This window comes from Battus philenor, unplaced genomic scaffold (assembly GCF_028537555.1).
Source record: "Battus philenor isolate CCGP_79_NKW_IND1 unplaced genomic scaffold, ilBatPhil1.0.hap1 SCAF_2, whole genome shotgun sequence".
NCBI classification, from domain to species: domain Eukaryota; kingdom Metazoa; phylum Arthropoda; class Insecta; order Lepidoptera; family Papilionidae; genus Battus; species Battus philenor.
Window position 1 is genome coordinate 9955206 of NW_027181682.1, and position 14162 is coordinate 9969367.

Genomic DNA, 14162 nt, shown 5'->3' on the forward strand with positions numbered 1-14162 from the left:
TCTGTTACAAAGGCTACTCGTACTAGAACCATGTTCTGCAGTTGCAACTATATTTGGCGATTTGTTTTATTTATACAGCATGATTGGTTATAGGTGTATAAGCTTTTGAGTTTCAGAAATAATAAATCATCTAAAGATAATATAGCGAGTAAAACGTTAACGAAATTTGGATTACCCCTGCAAACTTTGGCTTTAATGAGGTATCACATATAAATATCAAATATAAATCACACATTTTCGAGTGATCACTTTATACAGGGCGATTGGAAATAAATGTTAAAGCTTTATGAGCTTTACATTCACTCCTTTAAACCAATCATAAGCAGAGATTTGTTAAACAGTTTGTTCAAAAATGCTGTTCGTTAACAGTGTCAAAATTAGGTTTAGTGTTCGTAACTGCAATCAAACGGGCCTCAATAAATGACGGTATTGTTTTACTGGTTATTGCGATTCCGTTGCCGAGACACGTTCGGAATAAATTAAACTGCAATTTGGGGCCTTTAATATGGAGTGTTGTTGGCGTTATTGGCGTAACACAGCGCGTGGCGGCGGCGATATGAGCGGCATTCGAATGAGTACACAAAGGCGTTGCCGTGCTAGCCGTCGGTAATGCAGTCGGGCGCATGATTGCTGTACCGAGCGGCCCCAGGGACCTTACGCTATTCGTTTTGTTTCAAAACTGTCATGAAAACTTGAAATTCTAAATATTCTTTCATATTTCTATTTTCGTGTAACTATCTTGTTTTAGGTTCGAATATTATTAAAATTAGCATTTGTTTAGTTTTTCTAAAGCATACCAGAAGCACATGCATTAAAATAAGTACAAAAATACATAAACTAAAAATTCCGATACTGATTATTTATAGTGTGTACAACTTTTAATAGCTATGTTAGTTATGAGTTAAAAATAAACATTTAAAAAGAAATAAAATAAAGGAAAATATATAAATATATATTTCAAATGTAAAAGTTTTAAAAAGAGTAATTATATAGCTCGTTTGACAAAAAAAAAGCTTTTTTACCAATTTCCAACCAACCTGTATTAACTCATAATTTTGAAAACTTAGTTTTTTTCTAATGGGTTGCAGGCCAGTTATTTATGGAAGTGCAAAGTCTGCAGAGACAGGTCATAAACAAAAATTTATTATAATATGTATATATCCGAATTTGAAAACGGTTTTTTTACTATATTATCATTACATTATTTATTATATCTGAAGCCATTGATTTTTCGATAGAGTATACCATACACTTATTGACAATAAATGAGCTATACATTAACCAATTCAAGGTCTTACGTCTATAATATATGACCCTGTAACAGTTAAGTTTGCGGACCCTTCAGTTCCGCGAATTCAGTTCTGATAGGGCTAATAGCACTGACGTCAATAGATACAGTACATAAGAATCCTGTATATAAATATAAAACAAAAAGAAACAACAATTATATCACTATTCAACTTTATCAAGTATATGTAACAACGCTTCTATTCGGAACTTGCATAGCGATGTACCAAAAATATCACGACCAGCCGACTTAGGGTTGAAACTATTTTACACATGCGCCGCTTATACACTGTATATATTGATAAAAAATTTTACTGTCATTATAAGTCTTGTATGAACTTTATCTGAGGTAAGTGTTCATCGATTACTATGTGTTATACCTTAATTTTCAAATGTATCAGCTTATGTGAAACTAAATTAAATATTTATAACTCTCGAGATTTACTTTACATAACGGAAATGTGTTTTAGTTTAATCTTGTGTAATAGGTTATAGAGTAATGCACATGAATTACAGCGTTACATCGCTAAATAAAAAATAATCCCAATCAATAAAAAAATAAGTTGGTGTCTATGCCTGCACCTTTAAAGGGAGAACTCTTTCTCGGCAGCGATAACCACAAGGTAAACGAATCGTAATATAAATTATAATCTTATATAGATTCCGCCTTAAGAATAATAATATAATAAACACAGAATCTCGATCGCAGGTTCGATTCCCCAGATACAATCTAATATAATTCACACTTTGTTTCTTTTTTTTTAATTATGTAGGATTGACACAAGTTTTCAGAGCAGCATCTATGAGCAGAAATGATGACAACGAAAAACAATTCTAATTATGTTTATTTATAACAAACTTCCTAAATTCTCGCTTGCATTTCAAGAATTTAATTTATACTAGAGTTGAGTAAATGTAGCAGTATGAAAACAATACAATAGGTTCGTTGTTTGAGCTCCCTTATCCCTGATTTGGAACGAACATAGCAATCTATAGACACATACAATGTAGCCATCACTCTCAAGGCGTCTTTTGAAGAGTGCCCTTCCATGTGTCTATCGTCGAACATGTCCTAGTTTTGTATTGTTTACTAGAATGTTATAATAGGACATATACATTATTATTATCAGAATTTGTATGATTATTTATTTTGGGTTAAGTGGTCATAATGTACAAGTAACTTTTATTTATTTCATTACATCAACACTTGAGAGTATTTCTCAATATTATTAAAAGAAAAATGAAATATGAAAGTGACAAGTAACATTAAAGGATATTAAAATAATTACAATGCTTAAGAAGGTCATAAGAAATTAAACAAAAAGTAATAAACACATTTATTTTTATTTTTTGACGATATATATTCCGTAACGTTATAATAAACTAAAAGGTTACTTTATACTAAACGATTTAACCTTTGAACCGTGAAGTAATGTTTACCTGTTTTCAAATAAATGATATTGTAATAAATCAATTTGTATTCAAATTAGATCTCGCAAATAGTTCTTTCCAGGCCACTCTTGGCCGCTTCGCCGCAGTTGCCAACATATCGTATGATGATTCGCACATCTTTGTTTTTAACGCGGTGTTAATTCTTCATTTCCATCTTTTCACCAATTTCAAAAGAAACTTCGACCATTTTTTCATTGGAATTTCTTAGTTTCCGATCTTATCCCGCAGTGAAATACCGAGCATAGTTCTCTTTATTGCTTGCCGTGTAACTTTTAATTGATGGGCCAACCAAAAGGCAAGATTCCATGTATCCGCATCTTTTGTTTGTAAAAGGAAGAACGCAATGATTAAACTTCAATTTTTAGGTATTGTTGTTATCTGACGTAGAGCGGTTATGCCTAAGTTTTGTAAAAGCGATTGAGGCCACTTGAAAGCGTTTCATGTTATTTTTTTAACTAATTTTTTCTCGGTCTTTTATTGTCCTATCTCGTGTCGAATCGTAAAATTCGATGCGATTTAGTTTTATTATAGGCACGCCTACTGCAAAACATAATATAAATTTACATTCGTAATATACGACATTACACAAATTTAAATATTTTTGCCTATTGTACACGTACAAAATTCTGCCTTTAATTATGCTAGTTTATACCTAAACGATAATAAATGAATAAAACAGGAAAAAAAAATAAACGACTATTTAAATTATCGCAACATATGATCCGAACAATCTACGTTATCTTAATTGTGCACAAGATTTAACATTTCCATTTTATTATTATCAGAGATTATATTGTTATATTATTTATTTATTAGTAAATACAATTTAATGATCTTGTAAACTAGCACAGTGACTTACATAACTACTTCAGTAGTTTGTCTGCGGGAACATATGAACGTAACGAGATTCTATCTTACATACATTATCATGCTTAAGAATCCATATACGCCCAAAGGTTTAGTTACCTTTGGGCTTATATGGATTCTAAATATTCTGTAAATTGTTAAACATGATATTTCCTAATCTGCCAAACATATAAGTATCCGCATTTTGTGGTGACGAGATTCATCATTTTCGCATAAATTTCAACCAAGTTACACCAACGATTTTTTGTAGTATTACCAGTAGTTATTATTTTTAATTATTTTCCCCAATAGTAAATTTCTTCCAAAAATTTAGCTTCTATTATGCGGAGTATCCTTATCTTTCAATATTTTTCGCCGCTATTTGAACAATCAAGCGCTTCCGCAAGGTTTTTTTCAAACTAAGAAGGATGCTCTAATTTAAACATACTTGTATGATGATAACAATTTTTAAATTTTCCTCTTTTTATCAATATGTACTACACAATATGTACGAACCTGTTCTTTATGAAATTGGAGCGCTAATAGCTTGATACTGGCAGTATTATTTGCTTTAAAGAGATTTTCTAAGTAAATTTAAAGCATATTGATAAAAGAGACTTCGCTTTGTCAGTCGAAGAGAATAATAGTTAAATTAATAACTTTGGTTTATGCCATTATTACCAAAGATTTTATACGCAAGAGGTAATTTATTTTAAAATTTTTTTCTGCTATTTTTGTTGTTTAATGTTACATCTGCTTTTGTACAAACAAATAATTTTACTGTTTAGTCCATTACACGCTCGGTTTTAAATATTGCGTTTAATTTTTCTGTATATAAATTATTATCAAAATACAACCAAGATAAATTTCATGTATTAATATTTTTTATATGAATTTTTTTATGACAATTTGTAAATCGATCGATGAGATGTTATAATATAATAATAAACAATTGTCTATGCTACTAAAGGTACAATTTTAGTGCCCATTTATACACAGAAAACATCCTGTTTATCAGAACTTTTATGTCATTCCATCGTATTTTAGAGAATGTAGAAAGATTTGTCTTTTTCCAAAACTTGCACGCTTAGCAGCGCGGCTTGCCAATTTAATCTCAATATAGTTTACTAGGTATTTTAAACTAGAGGTAGACAGAAAACTGAATATTTATACCGAAAACTTGTGAAATATTTTCACAATAAATATACGAAATTATCAATCGATTTTAAGGTCTTTGTAAGCGTTCACAGGTAAAATCTTAATAATGTGAAAGTTTGGCTATGGATTTCTAACTATGTGTAGCAATTGGTGCATTATTTTTTATAGCACCTTTATCATCATTTTAGCCATAAGCTAAACTCTACTGCTGGACATTGGTTTCCCCCACACATGTTTAACATGACGGGTTCGAACCAGCCTTCATCCAGTGTCTTTCGACAACTTAAACATGGTCTTTTATTTACCTGTGAACGCCTTGTGTTGCGCTTGCCGACCCGTAGTCTTTACACCAGAATTTTAAGACCCCAGTAGTGATCTGTTCTGCGAACTATTTGGCCTATCACTGCCACTTTATTGCCAATCCGCTTGTTTAAGTTCGGTATTTAATTATTATTATAGATGAATTATTGGTTAAATCCGCTATGACACGAATCATATTTTTTATCTCGAAAATCTATAACTCGGAGCAATAAATTCAAGCTTGTTTATGCATAAGTACGGCGAAAACTCGTAAACAGTTGACAAAGCGCCGGCGTAGGCTAGCTCGGCCGCACTCGTAAATAAAATGCTTTGCTGCACCACCTACTAAAAAAAAAACAGAAAATAAAATATCGAGGGAAATAAACATTTTTTCCGTTATTTACTATTTTGCATTAACATTTACATGAGACTGTTCTCGAAGATATTTATCGGTTTTAGCTAAATTTTATGATTACTTACTTTATCTTATTACTTATTTTAGTATCATTTTAATTGTATTAAAATGAGCTGTGATTGACTGCTAAACCAGGAACCAGAAGATAAGAATAAAGTACTGTATCACAGTGGATTGGCAAATTGAAGTGGCAATAGGGAGACCACATAGCGTGCTGAACAAATGGCCGTTGAGCCATAACGTTCTGGAGCAAGCGCAGGACTCACTAAGTAGATAGACGACTTTCTTAAAGTTCTCAGAAGGCACTGGATGCAGGACACTTCCTGGTCTTATGGAAATCTATGGGCAGGTTGATGACCAGTTGTGGACGTCTCAAGGCTAAAATAGTGATGATGAAGCTGTGGTCTAACTTCTGTAATAGTGTAGTAGACGCCACTATTTTTCGAATTTAAGTTTCAGGTGCTACTATATATTCATCGCTAAAAATGTTAAACTACTTAACAGAACACTATATTCCATTTCGATAAAAGTATAACGTAAGTTTTACTGTTGCTATTAATATTGAATATGTTATTCATTCACCAAGGCTACACGGGTTTCTGTACAATCGTATGTGGCGCGAAGATATTTTATTTTATGTAGCAACCAATTGCAATTGTACACGACCGTAACTTTTATTTCTGTAGACGGATAATATAAAAATATGTACCACCATTAGCCAGCTTTAAAATCCCATAAAAATATAAAATGTAGATAGAAATACACATATTATTGTTTGGTAAGTCTTATCAAACTTTTTAGTTGGTCATTTTGCTTTTACTGTCTTAGTATAAGAAAAATACAAATACGTATCAGACGTGTGTTAACGAATAATTTTGAACTATGAAAAAAGTACGATATTTTACAATAATATATTTTTATATTAATTTTCAATATTTTTTATCCTATACATAATATATACCTAAATGCGTACCAGATATAAATTTGAAATAGATTCTAAAATAAATATGATATGAAAAGGCGGTACAAGGCCACTAATCACCCGAGACCGACTTCAGAAGGCACTTGATTGGTTTTCCCGTCTCCACTTCTCTTGAGATACGTTTTACATTTTTATATCGCCTCTTTTATTCTAATTTACTAGAAAAGTGGAAAGAGTGGAGATATTCTTTACATTCGTTGAAACTGACATCGAATAGTGTTCATATTTCTCTGTATTGATTGTTATATTTCGCTAGACTTATAATGTCTATTAATATTATTTAGACCTAATCTAGTTTTATTGTTTAATTACACTAATACATCGTTATAATCTTACATATTTGTGTGTATGTTTACCCAAAGTTAAAGGGTTGGCATATTATGTGAACTACGTTTGCATCTAAGTTCCGGATTTCGAGATAATTAAACCCACAGTCTTACTTATATTGAATGTATTTAAATATACCTTTGTGAATTCGCTATTATGCAATCTATTCTAGTATTAAAAAATAAATACTAGATGTCGATTGCGATAATTTTTAACACTCAGACAGGTAATATTCACAAGAAAATATTGTCTAATAACCGATGCTTTAATGAGACGTACAGGTATACCTTTTTACGTGAGTGGGACGACAAATTTCATCTGTTTGTGCACAGGAGACTGAAATGGTTGTTTTTATTATTTTTTCTCCTAGAAGACGACTTTATAATTGCGTAGACAAAAAAACATTAAGCTGTTATATTTTGCTCTATCTGAGATTATAACGCGAAATATATCGTGTGTAAATAAATGAAATAATAAATTCAGTATCTGTCAAAGTATGAGGATAAAATGATGATTTATTAACCAGATACAACACATTTTTTTATTTACCCGATTTTATTGCAATACGAAGCAGCGGAAATTTGATTTTTTTAAACGATTGTTTTTTTTTTCTGATTCCATTCCTGTCCCATATTTTCATCAGTTAAATCACTATTCCCATCATCAATAATGGGGTATCGATGTATTTTAATGATTTCAGGACGGTATGTCCATCAAGTGAAGTGACCGTCTACATAGCTATATAATCCATCCTAAGTAAGAAAAGGACCAATATTTAGCCACTTCCGCACATGCAGTGGTAGTCGTGTAATAGTTAGAAATCGGTTTTTAAACATGATTTCTTATATATTAATTATTTGCATGTAGCCAGTAAAAAATTAAAATTACAAAAAGTAGAACCGGCAATGGTAAAACGTTCAAGTCATGTTTGTTACCGTATAAACAAAATAAAAAAAAAACTACGAAAGCAACGTTGAAGAACAAATTCGTTCCACAGATTTGGATTTGTAAATACGTGTAGAAAAACAGGAAATGGTTTGCCTAAAACGAATTTCATTAAATCTTTCTTTAGAAAAAAATCAGATAAATTCGCTTTGGCCTGGAATTTAGACAAGCCTCTATTGAGAACGTTTTTAATTAAAGGTGCTTTGACCATGGAAGTGGAATGTCTCTCGAGCAAAATGATTAGATCTTCAATTAAACAATGGTTATCTTAATCTTTCCGAATTTGGCTCAATTAATAAATAAATTTACTAATAGGGCTTTTAATTATTTAGCATGAAATTTATGTGAAAGCACCCGGTAATAAGTTTTTAGAACAAAAGCGGTATTTTATTATGGCTATTCGGGCGGTTAGGTTAGTTTATTCTAAGAACAAATATTTCATAATTATAAATATTTTAGGGAGTTAATATTCGAATAAATTGTAATTATAAAAGTCCATTTTTTACACAAAGTGGGCAGTGTTAGAACTTTTGACATCAAATAATTCTATTTTATTTCTTAAATCTTACTTACATTTAGAGAGATCGATTACTACTAGATGAAATGTGTCTTAGTGTCTGTATAAATACATTTTACAAGAAAATTTAAAAGCTACTCTGATTAAAAAATAATTTTAATGTCTTTTTATACAAAAAAGTAACATGTTCATCATAGATAATATACATTTTTCTTGACAATGAATAGAAAAGGGAGATTCAAACATTTATCTTAGTTACCCAACATTCGAAATGATTCGGCACACGTAGCAAGCAAACTGGACAAATTCCGGGCTTTAATTTTTTAATTGAAGTAATTTATTCAAATATTTACCTTATAAATTATAAATTCTCGGCGTGTATAACGCCATGTGGTATATTGAAACCGTAACGATGAGTGCGTCTTCGTTAGAGCAATATCAATTAAGGTCGCGCAACGTACTAGCGATAAACGGAGAGCGCGTGACGGTCGTGCCGCCCGCCTAGGCGGTCCAATGGCGCCTCGTGTCACCCAGCCTCCGCCCCGCACTTGCCGTAACTCGGACACAGACTAACCACCGTATCGCACTACCCGTTTCCGCTTCGCGAACTTGAACTATAATTTACAAAATATGAAACGTGATATAGCCTAAATAGACGCTCACTCAAACTAAGTACCGAGATACTCTTTCTGCTGTTTACTTGTTTACTAAGTCATAAAAAACAATTGTTATTATTTTACATTATATTCAAAATCAAAGTTTTATGGGTCTCTGGTGAAGAAAAATCTTTTAGTAGGTTTTGAGTTAGGTTAGCGAAATGTTAGTGTCATTTGGACTTTTACGTAGATTGTTTAATCATTTTAATATTTCTCAAATATATATAATATAATAATGGATATGGTTTTATACAATTTTGTAATTTTAATCTGGTTACATCAACATAGGCCGCCTCAGTGGACATCAAATTCTGAAATTTCAAAATTTGAAAAGGCCTGAATCTAGTGTTCTCCGAGAACCGTAACATCCGTCAGTTCGTCCGTCCTACGCTGCGCTGGTGATGCTGCGTGATCTCCACTCGAGATCCTTAAAACCCCAATTAATATTAAAACAATTAAATACGCATTTGTAATGGTTTAGCCCGAAATATTTTTTAACGTAACACAACACCTGCAAACAATACTAATTTTTCGAAATTTTATTGCATAAACTGTTGTTTTTATGGCGTAACCATAGCAAATTATTATAAGTTCGAAAAAATCAAAACAAAACAATAACTATATAAACAGCTTAACACTTTTGAGGATTATATTATATGAGGTAATTAACTAGAATTTTTAAAAGACTCATTGCTGTGTGTAGCGAACCGTGTTCCCATTTATATCGCACCGGTAGTAAATGTTTTAAAAGTTTTAAACATTCGGCTATTCCAGCTGACGCACAGCGAGTATAAAAATTCCTAAAATATTTTTCATCTCTTCGCGTGACTTTTAAACAATAGTTTCTTCAAATTTTATGTAGTTTATTTGTCTTGCAATGATTTTTCAAACGCCTTTATAGAACTCAAATTTTCTATTAAAAGAACTTTTCCTTAAACATGGCAAATGTAAGACTAGATGTATATCTAACAAAATAAAATGTTTAAGGGTATTATAGTAATTTCTTACTTATATTTGTAAATTAATAAACATAATCGATCTTTTATGTATTAAGATATGTCCGTAATTGTATTATAATAAATATATTTATGCGAAAAAAAAACTTACGCTTTGATATAGTAAATCTGGGATCGCCCAGTACTGTAAACCACGCTAGATGTGTAAAGGCATCGGCATTATATACATAGCGTATTAATTCGTTTTAAGTAAACTTTTAAATTATACTTTATATGTTTATAATTTAATAACAATCTAAATTATCAAGGAATAAATTTACATGTCATAAATATTTATTAACCACGACATGTTTTATAATTTGCGACGTAAAATTCCTTGACTATGCTTTTCTTTTAATATTTATGAGGACCCTGACGTCCAGCAACTTTTAATACTTCAGCAGTTCTTTATGATTAACTTATAAAAATTAATATTTTGTTGCAAACGAGCGCATGCTTCGGCTATAAACCCGAGATTACATTGTTGGAATATAAGTAGATGTGGCGGGTTTTTATGAAATTTTCTATATGATATTTAAAGAAGGCCCGTTTATTCATATTGGACTCGACTTGTGTGACTCTTTGAACATTAATGTGAATGGGATGGTTCTTTGAAGACGCCTAAAAGTAATTTGTAAACTTATACTCAAGCATGTACTGATATATATTATATGCCCGACAGAATCCAGCGACTCAAATAAATTTCTTATATTTATAGTCTTAAGAAGTGATTTACGACGTTTTCATTTCTGGTTATATTTCAAGTATTTTGAAAGTATGTTTCGAAATGAATAAAGTAAGAAAGAAATATACAAAAGAGACAGCTTTACGTCTATTGGCATTCGTTTATCTTGTGTACTTACGTGAAAGTATTGCTAAACCTTTTTAGAAAATATTGTAAAATAACAAATAGTATTGTTATAAAAGAGATGATATGATAATACACGTATACAGCAATAAGATAAGAAATAAAATTATATCTACTGGATATGATATAACAAAACATGCGCGTGAAGCGAAAACTTGTGGCGTCATCATCTTTGCACCCTCCGGAAATATAATACCTTTGTAATAAATAGCGAGAATACGAAAACAGATAACAACAAAAATAACATTTTACTAAAACATCTGTATTTTTTGCATGTAAAGAGGAACTAAGGTATTCTTTATCTGTCTCTATATATAAAAGAGATATACACTTATGTACTAACTCATCACGATGTATTGCTGGAATTATAAGGCTTAGAGACTTGAAATTTGATATAGATATTTTTTATGCCGAGTAAAGGTCAGCTAAGGAGGATTTCATTCTACCTGCAATTTGAATGATAGTCCTTATTTAAGGTATAAAATTGGTTAGAATAGTTTTTGGAACGTTTACATTTTATAAAACTCCATCAATACAAGGCAGTACGGGACACGCTAAGCGAGCGGAGCATAGCTAATATATAATATATTCTTAATATACATATGTCGCTTATAATACAATGATTCTAAATAAAAAATATTACTTGAATTTTTATTATTATTAAAACGTAAATTAAATATTATCGTTTATCAAGAGTAGTAAGTGGCAATCACCTTTCAATTACACGGGATAATATTCTATACAAGGGACAACCGAAACGATCCCATGAGTGCTATTGTGTGAGATTATTGTGTGCATATAGACATCGATCACTCGATGATTACTGGCATCGACGTTTTTGTTAATATAGATAATGATTTGTACTTTTGATAAACCAATTCAAATTATTAAAATGCACTTAATTTTTTACAGCTATCGTCAGGAAACTTTAGACACGTCCACAGCCAGACGGAAAATTATATTATTAAATTATAGAATTTTAATAGTTTATAGTAAAATGACGACTGATAATAAAAAATAGCAATATTTTTTGCGGATCAATATTTTTAGTGGATCTCTTCAGAGTTCTCCGGCGCGACAGCTGTCGATGACGTCCTTCGAACGCTTGTAACGTCGGATTTTCCTTTTATTTATGACCGAGTTGAGTGCTGCTTATTACTGCTGCGGGTGCGAGACATGTTTCATATGCTAGCCTCGCCCTCACTTCCAGATCCCTTCCTTGACGTTTATTGAACTCTTAGTAACAAATAATCAATATTGTACATTTTCACGCAAGAGACACGTGTCTTTTTGATTTCTATATTTTGTGTTACGATATGAATATTGTTCTTTCTTTTTTGTCACATTTTAAGAAGCTTTTTTCATAAAGATCAAAACATTTGCCCCATAAAATAGTTTAACAAATTACGACATTGTTATTCACAGCTATCTCGAAATTGATGTGCAGTGACTTGAATTCTCGGCAGCTATATATATCGACCTTTTTGTCTCACTGGCAACAACTTCTCTAACATTTAGTCATTGGCCCGTACTCTTTCAAAAGTTTGATCGTTCTTGTCTTGTCGGGTGCTTGTACGAATTACGAAGTCAGCGCTCTATCGACGATGCGTATAAAATGAGTTTACGATTCTCGTAAATTCCGGCATGTGCGCGTCTCTGCTTCAACTTGCTCTCGTATTTTTTTAATTAAGTCATTGCTAATTGAAAAACTTTCATATAAATGGGAAGAACTTCGATCGCTTTGGTTGAGAACATTCCACCACCTGAACGCGAAAACAATATTTAGCAGTTTAGTTTTTAATTTATTATATCTCTTTAACCATTTCACGTAAATAATATCGTTTCGATAAAAATTTTCAGTGTTTGCGTAAATACGTAGAAGATTCGATGTAGGGTACTTATTTCGTTAGACGTCAGCTTGACACCGTCTGGCGACAGGAAACGGCCGTCGGTAGCCTAGTTAACAAGGTTAATATCGCGCAATTCAAAGCCTGCATAGGTTTATAATATTATGAAGCGGGACACTGCAGCGCTCTGCTTTTAGCTAACAATTATTGATGTTGCATAGAAGTCTTTATTGTATTTGAGTCTCATCTGAAATTTCAAAATTTAATGGTGCTATCAAACGTCTTATTACCAATTATGTATTTTAATGTCTAGTTTTTGTTAGCGTTTAATCATGATGCTTAAAACCCTTAACCTTTATTTTGGGAAATTGACTCTCATTAAATACTAAGTTCTACCATGTATTTGTAGTATATATCACATCTACGAGTTACATCATCAAACCGTAAATATACCCATTAGTAACGACTTAAACCTAAATATTTACTCCTAAATTTAAGAAACGTGTCTATTTTTCTTTTTGTCACTAGAATCCGCATTTTGTATCCAGAATATATACTTCTAAAATTTAAATAATCAAATTTATTCAAATGTTCAGTTTTCGATTATCGAACTTGTAACTTAGCACTTAACTTTAGTATGTTATGCCCTAACTTTAACAGTTCATCGAATGTGAGCTGCGGTAATAGATTAAAACTCCAATTCTATTCGACATACTGTATTGACCAAATAGTTAAATCACATTCGCTGGTCTTGCGGTATTCTATTAAAGTTTGATTAAAATTAGGTCGTTTACAACGATTGTTTAAATTGTTTCAACATGTAGTGGATTAAAATATGGCCGATTTTAGGGTGTCAACGTTGGCTCTGGGCGTTTAGCCAGTGAGCTGCGGATCCGACCTGCTTTTCTTCGCCGGTCGTTACAGAAACAATAAATAATGATTTGGACGTCTTCAACTTTGCACGCTATTGTTCAACTAGCACAATTTTATGTTGTCATTAAGTCGGTGATATTTCGCCATTTCCTACCACATTGAATATAAATAAATATATAAATATATATATATATTATTTATATATATATGTATGTATATATCAAACAATAAAGGCGGCGGTCCCGAACACAAGTCGTTCATCTTTTCACGCTGTTTCCTTGACAATACATAGACTTAATGGTTAAACGTCAAGAAAAAATAGTGGCAAATAAGGGACGTTAATGACGTTTTAAGTAAGGAGTAATTAAAAACTTAAAAATAATTTTATTTTCAATCCACACGGTCGGGGTCATGGTATTCATCTGACCCAGACGAATCATCTTCAGAGCTGGCCCAGGGCTTCATCAAATTTTCTGAATTTGAAGTGTAAGAGGAACCGCCGCCGGTACCAATTTTCGTTACACTGTATCTATAGTAACGATTCTTCTTTAGTATTTCATAGGGTCCTAAAAGTTTAGGATAAAGCTGCCTTGCTGAAATTGGGTTCTTTTAATTTTGACCAGGTCACCAACATTGAATTTTGTTGCCGCTTTTCCTTTCCTGTGGAAATCATTAGAATTTTCTTTCTTTAAAT

The 14162-nt window shown here is 31.8% G+C and overlaps 1 protein-coding gene across 2 annotated transcripts in view; it reads left to right on the top strand.

Moving 5' to 3' along the window:
* Window positions 1–14162, top strand: part of CadN (Cadherin-N) — a 340773-nt gene that overhangs the window by 148835 nt on the left and 177776 nt on the right. The window lies entirely within an intron of this gene.